The sequence below is a fragment of the Gadus morhua genome, chromosome 1 (assembly GCF_902167405.1).
Source record: "Gadus morhua chromosome 1, gadMor3.0, whole genome shotgun sequence".
NCBI lineage: Eukaryota > Metazoa > Chordata > Actinopteri > Gadiformes > Gadidae > Gadus > Gadus morhua.
In genome coordinates this window covers 12693615-12707289 of record NC_044048.1, presented here as the reverse complement: position 1 = coordinate 12707289, position 13675 = coordinate 12693615, and the positions used below count along the sequence as shown (strand labels likewise).

Genomic DNA, 13675 nt, shown 5'->3' with positions numbered 1-13675 from the left:
TTTTTCTATCTGCTTCTGTTATGCTTATGTCATTCCATTGGCTACATGCCATATATTTAAATAAAACAAAATATGAAACATTTAAATGAAATATTAGCTTTAGAATTTATATTACCGGCAAACCCATTTGATTATCTTAAAATGATGGTAATGATAAGATATGATCATATTTATTTGTAGTGTTCCTGTATTGAACTCAAATCATGGCAAAAGTGATAGTGAAGTTTGGAATACAGTCCAAACATATGGAGCAAACATAGGCTACCCAAGGGTCTGGTTCAAAATAGTTGACTCAGTTTAAACTGAAAACTTAAAGGCATTGTTGCAGGGTTTATTTTCCAACGAATTCGTGCAATTTGCTTGTTGGTATTTAAGATTTAAACTGTTATTTATTGTATTTAATGTTGTTAGGTGTCACAAAACGGAGTGTTATAAGAAAAAATAGGTACTATTTTACCAGTTTGCTATTGATCCTCATTTCCCCCAGAATGCATTGCATGACGTCACGTTGGGGAGACACGAACCAAAGCCGCATTGAGACCCTTGAGAGTAGAGACTAGTAAGAGAGTGTTCAGCAGATTATACAGATACATAGATAAATACATAGATATTATGCAAGGGATTATGTATAGAACGCCGGTCATTATCGAGAGAATAAGCCCCTACAGGGCGAACAAGACACCAACGCGCAGCGGAGGTGTCTTGCTTCACCATGAAGGGGCTTATTTTACGATAATGACCGGCAAAGTTCTATACATTATCCCGCTTATTACACGGCTACTTGCCAAAACGAAACATTTTATTTACAATTTATTTGTTACCAGCATTCATAGTGTTGATCAGCAGAGAAATAGTCCGCCCAAGACGTTGACGTCGTCGCTTAGCAACTGACATCGCTTGGGTTGATACATATCCCGCTTATTACATTGACAAGTTACCGGACTACGTGCGGAGTGATACCAAAGGCAAAAAGTAATTTTGTTTACCTTGAAAGCGGTCATTATTCATCCGTTGCCAATGAATTATCCAAAAATAATTGACCGCCGGAAGTTGTAAAGTGCCCATGCAAGTGAACGGAACGTTGAAAAGACCTATTTAATAAGTAAGGGATAATGTATAGAACGCCGGTCATTATCGAGAAAATAAGCCCCGACAGGGCGAACCGGACACCGACGCGCAGCGGAGGTGTCTTGCTTCGCCATGAAGGGGCTTATTTTACGATAATGACCGTCAAAGTTCTATACATTATCCTGCTTATTACACGGCTACTTCCCAAAACGAAACAATTTATTTACAATGTATTTGTTACCAGCATTCATAGTGTTGATCAGCAGAGAAATAGTCCGCCCAAGACGTTGACGTCGTCGCTTAGCAACCGACACCGCTTGGGTTGATACATATCCCGCTTATTACATTGACAAGTTACCGGACTGCGTGCGGAGTGATACCAAAGGCAAAAAGTCATTTTGTTTACCTTGACAGCGGTCATTATTCATCCGTTGCCAATGAATTATGTAAGGAATAATCACCGAGAGGCCGGGCAATAAAGAGTTTGATATGCCCGGCTCGTGGACGGCTTACCGCCCGAGACGAGGTCGAGGGCGGTAACCTTCCGCGAGCCGGGCATATCAAACTGTTTGTTGCCCTGCCTTGAGGTGATTATTCCGTTTATTCTACTTCGCGCCGGCCAACATAATAAAACAATTCAAATAGGCCTACTTTAATAATTAGCCTTTTTCTTATTCGTATTGCATGCTTATTAAATGTATACTCTGTTTAAGTTAATCTCCCTCAAAAAGTAGTTCCCTTTAGAACTACGGTGAATAACGTTAGCTCAGCTGTAGGTAACTCGTTTCAACCACACAAGGCTGGATCTGATCACTAGTTTAATAACGTAGTTGCTACATTCGTATCAAGTCAGCTTTAATGACGATCGATCAAACATGCACTCCTTGGTTTATTTTTACAATGGACCTCATGTTGGAAATGTATGTGATAGAAAACGATGCAAGCGGCGTATTGATCTACTGTGCTCAGTCAGCAGCAAGTAGAACCGACAAGTCAGCGGGCAATATGCCGGATTAATGCACCCCTCCCAGCCAATCAGAATCGAGCATTCTTAAATGAAGTAGAATAAATAAAAGTGTTGTTGTATGCACCGCTTTTCATTGAATAGCTCCAGCGCTTGTTGCTGGTTGCTAAATGATTGCAACTCTCCACTCATTCTCCTCTGACTGGGATCTATGATATACTGTGCAGGTTTTATAGACGGAGACACTCGTGTTGCCGGTGTAGCCTTGGTTACTTTATTACATGCTTGTTTACGTTACAGTTGTTCACCCCTAAACCTTCCCCGCCCTCCTTACAGGTTCCTACGCATATAACTACATCTCCCCCTTTTAGTGAAGTACCAGTATTTCTTTTGTTTCTTTTGAGTATTAATAATTAACAATAAACATACTCTTGATTAACAATAAACATACTCTTAATTTACAATAAACATACTCTCCAGCATAATATTAATCTTCAACACTATAAACCTGAGACAAACCCACTTGTGTGACGTGTTATATCCTTTAACAAAAACCAAGAAAACTGAACATATAATTATTATGATTATCATTCTGTCTAGGGGTCAGGGCCTGGCTACACCAGACGCGGAAATTTTGCTTTGCGGACGCGGTGTGAACGCAGCAGAATTCGAAACCGTTGAAAGCAATGAGAGTGGCTACACCAGACGCTGAAACTGAATGTACCGCGCCGACATATCCGACATTTCCGCGCGGAAAATTAAGACATAGACTGGTTTCTATTTTTATTATTTTCCGCGAGGTTTGCGTGGGCCTTTTAACATAGAGTATGCTAATAAATCAATGAAATGTAATGAAAACCATTATATATTTTGCTGTGAATAATGAGGGAATCAATAAATCTGATTATTTCCCAAACCCTCGAGAGCTGTTACTATGGAGATTTAACGTTAACGATTAAAACATTACTTTTGTTTGAAGACGACAGTGTAGCCTATAAGATAGATAGTATACGTAGACAGTGTAAGTATATAGATAGCAAGTAGGCCTAGTTAGTTGATAGTTCAAGAATGGATGATTATTTATTAATTCATGAAGTTGAAAAACGAGTAGGCCTACAGCTTTACGACCACAGTGACCCGAAATATAAGGATAAACGTCAAAGAGATGCCGGATGGAGAGCTGTTTCGGAGGCAGTTGGCATAACTGGTGAGTAACTTCTATACTATACTTCTATACTATAAGCAGCTATTGAACTGGACCATAGTAATACTAATTATTCATAATAGTGGACGTTCCTCAAAATCATTATGTCTATAGCATTACTTTAAAATTGTTTTACTTAGTCTATAGTGCTTATCCTGAGAATGTATTTTTAAGTGGAAACAGATTAAAATGAATCATGGTGTCAACAAGAACGTTTTAATCAACATACATTTGGAACCAAGAATGTCTAGCGAGAGAGAGACAGGGAACAGACAGAGAAAGAGAGAGAGACAGGGAAACAGACAGAGAAAGAGAGAGAGACAGGGAACAAACAGAGCGAGAGAGGAGACAGGGAAACAGACAGAGAAAGAGAGCGGGGGGGGGGGGGGGAGAGACAGACAGAGCGAGAGAGAGAGAGAGATTGATAATCAATATCTATTTACAAAATATCAATATCTATTTACAAAAAGATATATATATACAATGATCATCATGTTATCCAAACCTATTAAACTACATTATTTACAAAAATTATTTACACATTATGTGCACTATTTAAAGCTCCTTCTGGGAGTCAAAGAAATTACAGAGGAACTCCCGAGTCTGAAGGGCTTCCCTGGGTCCTCTGTTACGCCCCATGTGTCGACACTTTGCAGACCATGTTCTCCATCCCTTTGACCCTCTACCATATCTCTGTTCTTAGGCTTGATCAGATAATTATTAGCACACATGCTGCCATGACTACCATGGTCTATATGACACGGCAGCATGGATATTCTTGACAAAAAAACCCTCCATCTGGCCGCAGAATGCCAAAGGCACACTCCACTGTCATGCGAGCTCTTGACAGCCTGTAGTTAAAGTGACTATTATGCCTTGACAAGGTTGCTGCCAGGGTAGGGTCGCATCAAGGGTACCGCTTCAAGGGAAATGCAGCATCACCTACCATCATGTATGGCACGTCACCTTGCTGACCATAACCAGGCAGGGGGGTGTCTTCTGGCACATTCAAAGTCTTTTCCCTCATTCCCCTCCCCAGTGCTGAATGAGCGAACACCCCCACATCACTGCACGGCCAAAATCGCACTTGTATGATTATAAATTTGAGTCCGCATCCACCAGGGCCAACAAGATTATTGAAAATGTTTTTTATAATTAAAAACTGGCTGCATGATTTTTTGGGTGCTTGAATTTGAATGTGCTTCCCGTCGATGGCCCCAATGCAATTTGGAAACTGCCATCTTCTCCAAAAGCGCTCTGCGATAGCTGTCCATGATTCCTCCGTTGGTTTCGGCATTTGGGTCTCCATCATGTGATCGACAACTGCCCTACACGGTCATGTGAACGGAGTCTGCCACTGTTTTTTCTGCCCAGCCTGTAGGCAAGAGCCAGACTCCTGAAAGACTCTCCGGTGGCAAGGAATCTGTAGGAAATATATAATTTGTTTAACTGGTGTACAACATACATGAGTTATTGTTACTTTAAAGAAAAAAATCTGTTATTCAATTATCTGGCAATTTTATGTCACACAGTTGTGAAGTGCCAAGGTCGCTGGAAGGACCTAAGGGACCAATTTTCCAAAAAAACTTTAAAACCACGGAGTGGATCGGCAGCAGACCCCAAAGGAGTGGAAAATACACCCAAGCCCTGTCTTTTCTTATTCCCCACCTTCAACCCAGGAGGTACAGTGCAAACACTGGAAGGCAGTGATGGCTCACTGATTCCCAGCGCACATATTTTACATATAGCACAAGTTCTAAAATAACTGAAATGATTTCTCATTTTAAGAATCAGCATACATTTACCTAGACTATAAATCATTGTGCATGTCATTTATGCTTTAGCTCTAGAAGCAACCTAGACCAAGTTGAAGATTGGGAGGCATTGGACCTGAGCCATGGAGAGGATGTGCGGGAGGAGAATGACCATCAACCAGATCAGCATTCTCAACCTGGTTCTTCAACCAACAGGGTAGGGCTGTGCAATTGTTTTCCTAACCTAATAAATATTTGTGTTAAATAATTGTAATTTCAATGTTGACTCAAATAATTGTGATTATCATTCTTTTCCATAATCAAACAGCCCTACAGCAGACCTGCTGCACGAAAGAGGGCCTCAGCACCTTTGGAGTCTTTGGAGGATAGGCGGCTATGGTCCAGGAGCCTCCACAGCACATGCACCATCGTGTGCCACAGGAGGAGTATGAGATGTTACATTTTGCCCTCAGTCTGGTGCCCTTGCTGAACAAATTAAGTGGCTGGGGTAAGCTGAGGGCAAAGATTGCTCTTTTAGAAGGGCTCCAGGGTGTCCATGATCTGGACCAAGGGCGCCAGCAGGCACAGATGCAGGGCCCTGGTCTAATTAGGCCATGGGATCAGACATCCCAGCCATCCCACCAGAGCCACCAGCCATCCCACCAGAGCCGCCAGCCATCCCACCAGAGCCGCCAACCCCAACTATTATATGCACCACCCTCACATGCACAGGCACAGAGGTACAGACCAAGTGAGGAGACTTGGGGGGAATGTGGTGAGAGTACTGTGCCCTCACCCATTCCTCACTACACAGACTTATAGTGTATTAATAGTGCAATAAATTGTCTATTTAAATCAATATTTCCTTCGTGTTTCTCTGTAACTTGTCAACACCTAAGCCCATGCAGTTTGTCTGAAATTGATGGAGTAAGTAAAGGCGGTGCAATGCCCCCCTGGGCCTTGAGCCTCCAAATAGAGGCCCATTGAGGACCACCCTGCTCTCTCCCCAAAACCATAATAATCATGGCAAAAGCTTGTGTGTTGGCCTACCTCAGTGTAACCACAAGTCTTTGCTTGGGTTCGACTGCCAGTCTGTAATTGGTGCCTGTCGCTGGAGATCTGCACCAATCACTGACAGGATGTGGTCCATCTGCGTTGGTGTCATACGAAAATACGATCGATGGGTTGCAGCGTTAAAACGCAACTCCTCCGCCAGGTTGTAAATACCCCTTGCTGTCGCCTGCGCTGGTTTGATTGCAGTCACCCAGGTCCGTTTCCTCTTTTAATCCTTTGGAGGATACAAGTAAGGCAAGTGCCTTCCTCCTATTCACTGTAGGCACTGTAAAACAACTCTCTTGTGGTTAGATTGCACATCTGTCATCTATGCTAGACTATCTGCAACTAGCCTGTCTGTCATTAACAAATTAATCAGTTAGTTAGTATCACACAAACATACGTTTAAAACAACTCTGTAGAGGTTAGATTATTCACAGCTTTTCATCTATGCTAATATGTCTGCAACTAGCCTTTCTGCAATACCGAAGTTTTACATAACTTGCTATATATCAAACCTACTTAGTCAGACTAATATTATATTGATCTTTGACGTGGAAGCTGGTTACCCTAGCTATTTCATTTGCAACTAGTTCGTTTGTATCAAATTAGTTAGTTGGTCACTTACCAACGTAACTTTGTATCAATGGTTTATGGTTTATGTCCGTTGATGGTTGCTTGGTAACTATGTCTAGCTCAAATTTAACGTTATACGAATGTAGTTTGATTTACGGGTTGCTGTAGACTTAATACTTACCCATGTTACTCTGATCCAGATGAACTGGTGCCGATGAACTGTGGTTTATAAAATATATAAACACAGATCAAAAAAGATAAAGGAGCCATTTTTAACGCGTCCAGCGTAGCTGGTTAATTTAATTTTCCGCTTGGTGAACGTTCTATTTCCGCACGGCAGAATTTCTGCGTCTGGTGTAGCCGTAGCGTCAGGGTGGACTACCTGATACCCCAGAGCTGTGCAGGGATTATTCTGCCATGTGCCCCATGCTCCCTAACTGTATAAGACTGGTGATTACAAGTCCATCCTAGTTGGGTTTCTTGTGACCCGCCCTGATCTTGTCAAGGTAGGAGTCTCTGGAATGACCCTGATGTGGAGTTTGTTTCTTCGTAGACTTCCAGAGGGTAGGTCAACGTTGTAAGATCTTGGTGTTGGAGCGGGGCCACTGACAGTTCCAGACTGGCTTGTGTTTTTCACCCAGACTCTTTGTCTGCGTGAAAGAGTCTGGGTGACACACACACACACACACACACACACACACACACACACACACACACACACACACACCTCTCACTGTCTGAGGTCTTGTCTATCTTTTGTACAGTGTCTTTTATTGAACCAGAAGGTTTGTTTCTCCTCCATGCCTTGATCCTTCTTTTTGAAAGCCTGGAGGTCAGGCCACTTAGGCTGTAGTTTGTCCTGGCTAAGGGGCCAAAGGTGGTCTGATATGCCGACCCATCAACAGCTGTGCTGGGGATGATCCATGTGACAACGGGTAGCCCTGTAAGCCATGAGGGCCTTGTGTGGATCCTCTCCCTCCCCATGAGAGATTTCACCGTCCGCACAGCTTCTTTCAGCTTCCTCGTTGCTCTGCGGATAACGGGGGCTGCTGGTCACATGGCTGAAGTCATATTCTTTAGCGAAGTCCGGTGAACTCAGTTGCTGAGAATTGGGGGCAGTTGTCCTGTGACGACAGTCTCCGGGACTCCCATGGTGTGCGAATATGGCATTCAACTTCTCCTTTACATGGCCTGTGGTGGGGAGGTGAGGTTGGCTACTTCAATGTAGCGTGAGAAGTCAATTACCACCAGGTACATTGCGCTCTTCCACTGAAAAATATCTGCTGCAACGCGCTGCCATGGTCTAGCAGGTACTGGCGTCGTCAGCAGTGGTTCTGGTGCATTGTGAACTTCTTTTGCACAGATTACACAGTTTTCCACTTTCTGCTTTATGTGTTTGGTCAGACCTGGCCACCATACAGACTGCTTTGCTCTGGCGATGCATTTTGTCATGCACTGGTGACCTTCATGAATTTTGTCGAGCAATCTCCTCTTGCATAGTACCTGGGATGACGAGTCTTTTGCCCTTTATTAGCAGTCCGTCTGCTACTAGCAGATCCTGGCGATACTGCCAGTACTGTTGAAGTTCTGGTAGGGAGAGCCTTTCTGTTTCGGCAATCCTGTCTGCACCATGTTTTTGAGTCTTTTGCAGACATCATCTGTGTCCTTTGTGGCTCTGATCTGAACCAGTCTCCCCTCTGATGCAGATAATTGTTCCACTATGTTGTTGTTGTACAACCTGACATCTGTTTCTGCTTTTCCTCCTCTGTAGGCGCGGTTTGGATTGGAGCACTGGAAAGTGCGTCTGCTGTTACTAGATTTTTCCCCGGCACGTGTTCAATTCTGTATGTGAAGCGTAGTCGCAGTCTGAATCTCAGAACGCGTGGGGGCAAATCATCAAGGCCTCTGCTGCTCAGTAGGGTGATGAGGGGTTTGTGGTCTGTCTGTATGAGAAAGTACATCCCCACTAGATAAGACTGAAAACGCTCACAAGCCCATGTCAAACGCCAGCGCCTCTTTTCAATCTGGGCGTATCTACGCTCTGCCTCTGTTATGCTGCGTGAGATGAAGGCAACTGGACGCCAGTCCTCTGACGGTACTTTCTGAGACAGAATCCCTCCGAGCCCAAATGAGGAAGCATCTGCTGCAACTTTTGTGTCTCTGTTCGGGCAGTACTGTGCAAGGACAGCGGGTGAGCTCAGTTCTCGACGCAACTCCTTGAATGACCGCTCCTGCACGCTCCCCCAGGCCCAGTCATTGGGCCTGGGGGAATGATACTGCTGTGGGCCATCATACATGTTATTTGTGGTTCTTGCCACCTTTTAGACGCCATAGTTCTAGTACTAGGCTGAGGCTGCTTCCACCACGTCTCCCCAACGTGACGTCATCGCCGAATGGCGTTAGAAAACACCCGTTACTGCCAAAAACGCCAAAAACTGGACTTTAACACTATTTTGGAGACATTTTATAAATGATATAGTGCTTTATGTACTCATTAATCAAAACTTCCGGTTAACCTGCACGTAGGCCTTTAAGTCTTATAAAAGTACAAAAGTAAAAATAACAATGTAATCATATTTGCAGCTATATTTTATTTGTAGTAATTATAATTGTAACTAGAACTGCAAGCAGTTATGCAGGGGTCCAAGAAGTGTGCATTTCGCCGGCACAACGCGACAAGAAATGTGCGTTTCGCCGGCACAACGCGAAGCATGTGTTCAAAACGCTACCCTGAACCTGTGGATACAAAGGATTTGACTGTGGTAGGAGTAGCGAGAGTCAGTGTAGCGTTTTCGCGGCGAAATTTTGTAGAAGATATACAATTTCCTCGTTTATTGCGCCCCCTAATGGCGAATTTTTCCGAATTTTTTATCGAACGACGTTAAGGTTAACACCAACATGTGTGTAAAATTTGGACTCGATCCGATGTCTAATTTTGGATTTCTTTGGATTTTTGATATTCCACGTCTAATTTAGCTAATAAACCAATATTCAAAACGCTACCGTTTCGTCGTCAAAGGTCGCATCAAAAAAGTGTTTCATGCATTCTTTGCGTGTGCGTCTGAAGATGTCGTGTGCAAAGTTTGGTGTTGATTGGTCAAGAAATGTGGGAGGAGTAGGGAAAAAAACATGTTTTGCGGTTTTCGCGATTTTGCGAAAAAAATTATAGACGCAAATGGGCGTGGCCTATGCCAAAAGATGCAGCAGACTCCAGTGAATATGTGGGTACAAGTTTTTGACTGTGGGAGGTTCGGTGTGGGAGTTATAGCCCCAAACGCGTATTCCTTGGTATAGCGCCACCTAGTGGCCGGCGTGTCTGGATTTGGTCGTCTGCTTAGAACTCAGGGCCCTGGATCTAGTCATGCCAATTGGCGTGTCGGCACCATTTACGGTTTGGGCTGTGGGCACACTTTTAGGATTAGCATGTCGGAATAATAATAATCCTTACAAAAACAATAGGGATCCAACCTGTTGGCTTGGACCCCTAAAAAAGCACATAACATGATTAGACTATATTCTGATACGTCTAAACTGTGTGACTGTTGTCTTGAACCTCTCTGCTGAATTGCAGGGTTCTGTGCAGGCATATTCTAGCAGCGCTGTTGGAAATATGTAGCGTGAAAACATGAAGACAGAACAGTGACCAAGGTGGAGGCTCATCCAGACTGTGTGTGTGATAAAAAACAGGACGCACATATCTGGGGCCTCATGTACTAAGGTTTGCGTACGCACAAAAAACGTGGCGTACGTCCTTTTCCACGCTCACGTTCAGATGTACAAAACGTGAAATGACCGTAAAAATGTGCGGTCCCCACGCCAGCTCCAGAGCTGTCGTACGCACGTTTCTACAGCTATTGTTCCTTTGGCGACCACTTAGAGGTGACGCTGGGAAACTGGGAAAAAAGGTTGAAAACAATGACTCAGAGTGATTTGCACATCAGAGACACACTAATGAACAATTAACACACCTTGCAATTATATGGGTGGCTATAAAAGCATGCGCAATGGATGAAGAAAATTGTTTTAAAATGGCTGCGTTAGCGTTGTTAGAGGACATCGCAAATGGTCAAATCCGAAGGGCGCTGGAGACGCCGGGGCCGACGGAGGAGACGCAGGGGCCGACGGAGAGACGCCGGGGCCGACGGAGCAATCCGTGCCTCTCCTTGCTTGTCATATTAAAAAATAAAAAATTAAGTTAATAAAACACGAGCTCAAAGTCTTTAATATCCTGGCATCTTTACGCACGGACTTATGTGTATTGCAAGCAGCCAATTGTATGACCAGTATAATTACAGCATTTATGACTTCAGCATATTTTCCTTGGGGATGATCGGTGTCCCCTTCATGGGCTCCCACCACTCCGGTGAGAGCTGTGTCACCGATCAAAGCGGCCCCTCTCAAATCGAAGGGGGAGAGTTCCCCCACTCCCGTCCCCCCACCTGTTGCGGTCACGCTTCGGCGGTGGGCAGAAACCCTCCGCTTCACCTCCACCTTGAGGTCTTGACCACTTTTTTTTAATTTCAGAGTGTGTGCGCTGCTGAGACCCCACTGCATTGACGGCCTCGCAAACACACTCCCACTCACTTCTCTTTTGTTTTGCAGTTATCCCTGTTGACAGGGTTCCAATAGCATATGCTTGCGCATTTCTACCTCGTGGAGCAAAATCTCGAGCTCAGACTCCGTGAAGTTTCGTTTTTTGCCTCTGTTCATGGTGCCAGGTGATCGGATTAAGAGGTGAATCTCAGGTCCAGAGGCCTATTTAAATGAAATTGCATATTTAAATGAGGGCGTGGACAGGGAGGAGTTTGGCACCTCGGCATGTGCGCTCAATTCCACGTTGATCGAGATGTACAAAAGAAACGTGCTTGGATCCATGCGTTCGCACACTTTGATACATCTGAATTTATTTGTGCGTAAGACAGTTTCCTGGGTTTTGGCGTACGCCAAGTTTCAGTATGAAATCCACCGCAAGTCCTTAGTACATGAGGCCCCAGATCCTTTCACTTTCAGTAAGAGATCCAATGAAAAAAAGAAAGAAATTCAATAAAGAAAAGACAGGAATAAACACCACTGGGATTATTTAAAAATAAAATCATTCAAATATAAACAAAGCAAATGTAACTGAATAAAGACTTTTGAGGAAATGTTTTACATTCGCTTGAAAACGGATATAAAAAAACGTAGAACATATCTCGTTAATAGGGGAAGAAAAGAGAGAATCTGAAGAGTGTGCAAAGGAACAAAGCATAGGGACCTCTGGGTTAATGGTAAAATACCTTTTGAGCAGACAGTGAAAAAGCATTAAAGGCATTCTATGGGGATCACATCATTCGCACTAGTGCACAGGGAGTTCAGAGGGCCAAATATAGATTAGCACTTGACCTTCCAGTGCATTAAAAGTCATTAGCACAATGCAGAAATCAATTTAACAATTGGTGACCATTAACAGAACGCCACGATATAAGTGTTTTTCGCTGATGTGTTTTTTCTTTTCACTTCTTAAATAAAGATAAATAGTTTTGATTTGAATATGCAATTATACTGCAATTATATTGTAGACAGTGTCGATTGCCTCACTGGAGGTAAACAAACCAAAAAGTCATGCATACAAATAAATGCATTCAAGTCATTAGTTCATTATGTGTTGTGCCGTCTATTTCTAGCTCATGTTTTAGGAGATAATTGAACTGCACCCGCATATGTTTTAGCTTGGACTGCTTCCACATTGTACCTCGGTATTAGCTCCATCTGCCCAGATAAGAGGTAGACAGATAGCTCTGTGTCCCCTTTTAAACACTTAACCCCAACAGAGCCCTCATTGTCCGGCCCCCTCAGGCGAGCTGAATGATAGCCGGCAGGGGAACATCCACTCAGCTATTCACAGTCGCCAAGTCACAACTTCTGCACAATGTTCTTTCTCTCTAAAGATCTTCAGGAAATCAAAAGTGTGTGTGTGTGTGTGTGTGTGTGTGTGTGTGTGTGTGTGTGTGTGTGTGTGTGTGTGTGTGTGTGTGTGTGTGTGTGAGACTGGGACAAAGATGCAGCTTGTTTGGATGTTCCTCCATTCTTCCATGGAAATTGCAGCTTGAGTGCGTACACAGGAAGAGGTACTGAACCCGGTCTCCTCCCATGCCCTTTGGCACGATTACTCATCACAGCTGGTTAACAGTACCGTCTGCAGACACATTTAATTCAAAGCTAATATCAGACGAAAGTTTAGCTCGCTAAATCGTCCCTGCAGATACTTCCACTTCTCTTGCCTATGGAGCACTGGCTAGGCCATATGTGCGTAATATGTTTTTTTGTGCGTGTGTGTAAGTGTGCTCAAGTGTTCAGGAAAGGGGGAAGGAAGTGCAGAAAGGCAGAGGGAGAGAAAGCGGCGGAAAGAGAGAGATTCTTGGCAGAGGCACAGAGCAGAATCCCAGTTGGAGTTGCCGCTCCTTAATGGAGCCAGTGAAACACAAGGCTTTGGTATGCTAACACTACTGTCGCTTAGCCGCCAGACGCGCGCACAAACACACACACAGACACAAGCACTCTCTCTCTCACACACTCTCACACACACACACACACACACACACACACACACACACACACACACACACACACACACACACACACACACACACACACACACACCACACACACACACACACACACACACACACACACAGTTCTCGTGTCCGCCCTTTTATTAATTCATCGACATCCCCAACCCTGAGTGCTCTGAGGCTTTGATGCTCACACCAGCGGCACCAGTGCTGTGTGTGCACACGTGTATCAGCATGCACCCTCTCCCACGCATGGGCCTGGAGCCCTCATATAAAAACTCCATCCCACACTAAGTTGTTTGTCCATTTTTGTCCTTATCCATCAAGTTTACTCACTTTACTCACACTCACTCACTGTGTGATGTTTGAAGCATTTGTTCAGTGGTCCCCGACGTTCCCACACTAAGTTGTTTGTCCATTTTTGTCCTTATCCATCAAGTTTACTCACTTTACTCACACTCACTCATTGTGTGATGTTTGAAGCATTTGTTCAGTGGTCCCCGAC

At 44.0% G+C, this 13675-nt stretch overlaps 1 long non-coding RNA gene across 1 annotated transcript; it reads left to right on the top strand.

Annotated features, from left to right (window-relative positions):
- The first annotated feature begins 4869 nt into the window (after positions 1–4869).
- On the top strand, positions 4870–5451 carry LOC115546472 (uncharacterized). The gene is made up of 3 exons (XR_003977225.1): positions 4870–4918; positions 5081–5207; positions 5319–5451. It is a non-coding gene; the product is annotated as an uncharacterized LOC115546472 (long non-coding RNA).
- The last annotated feature ends 8224 nt before the right edge of the window (positions 5452–13675 follow it).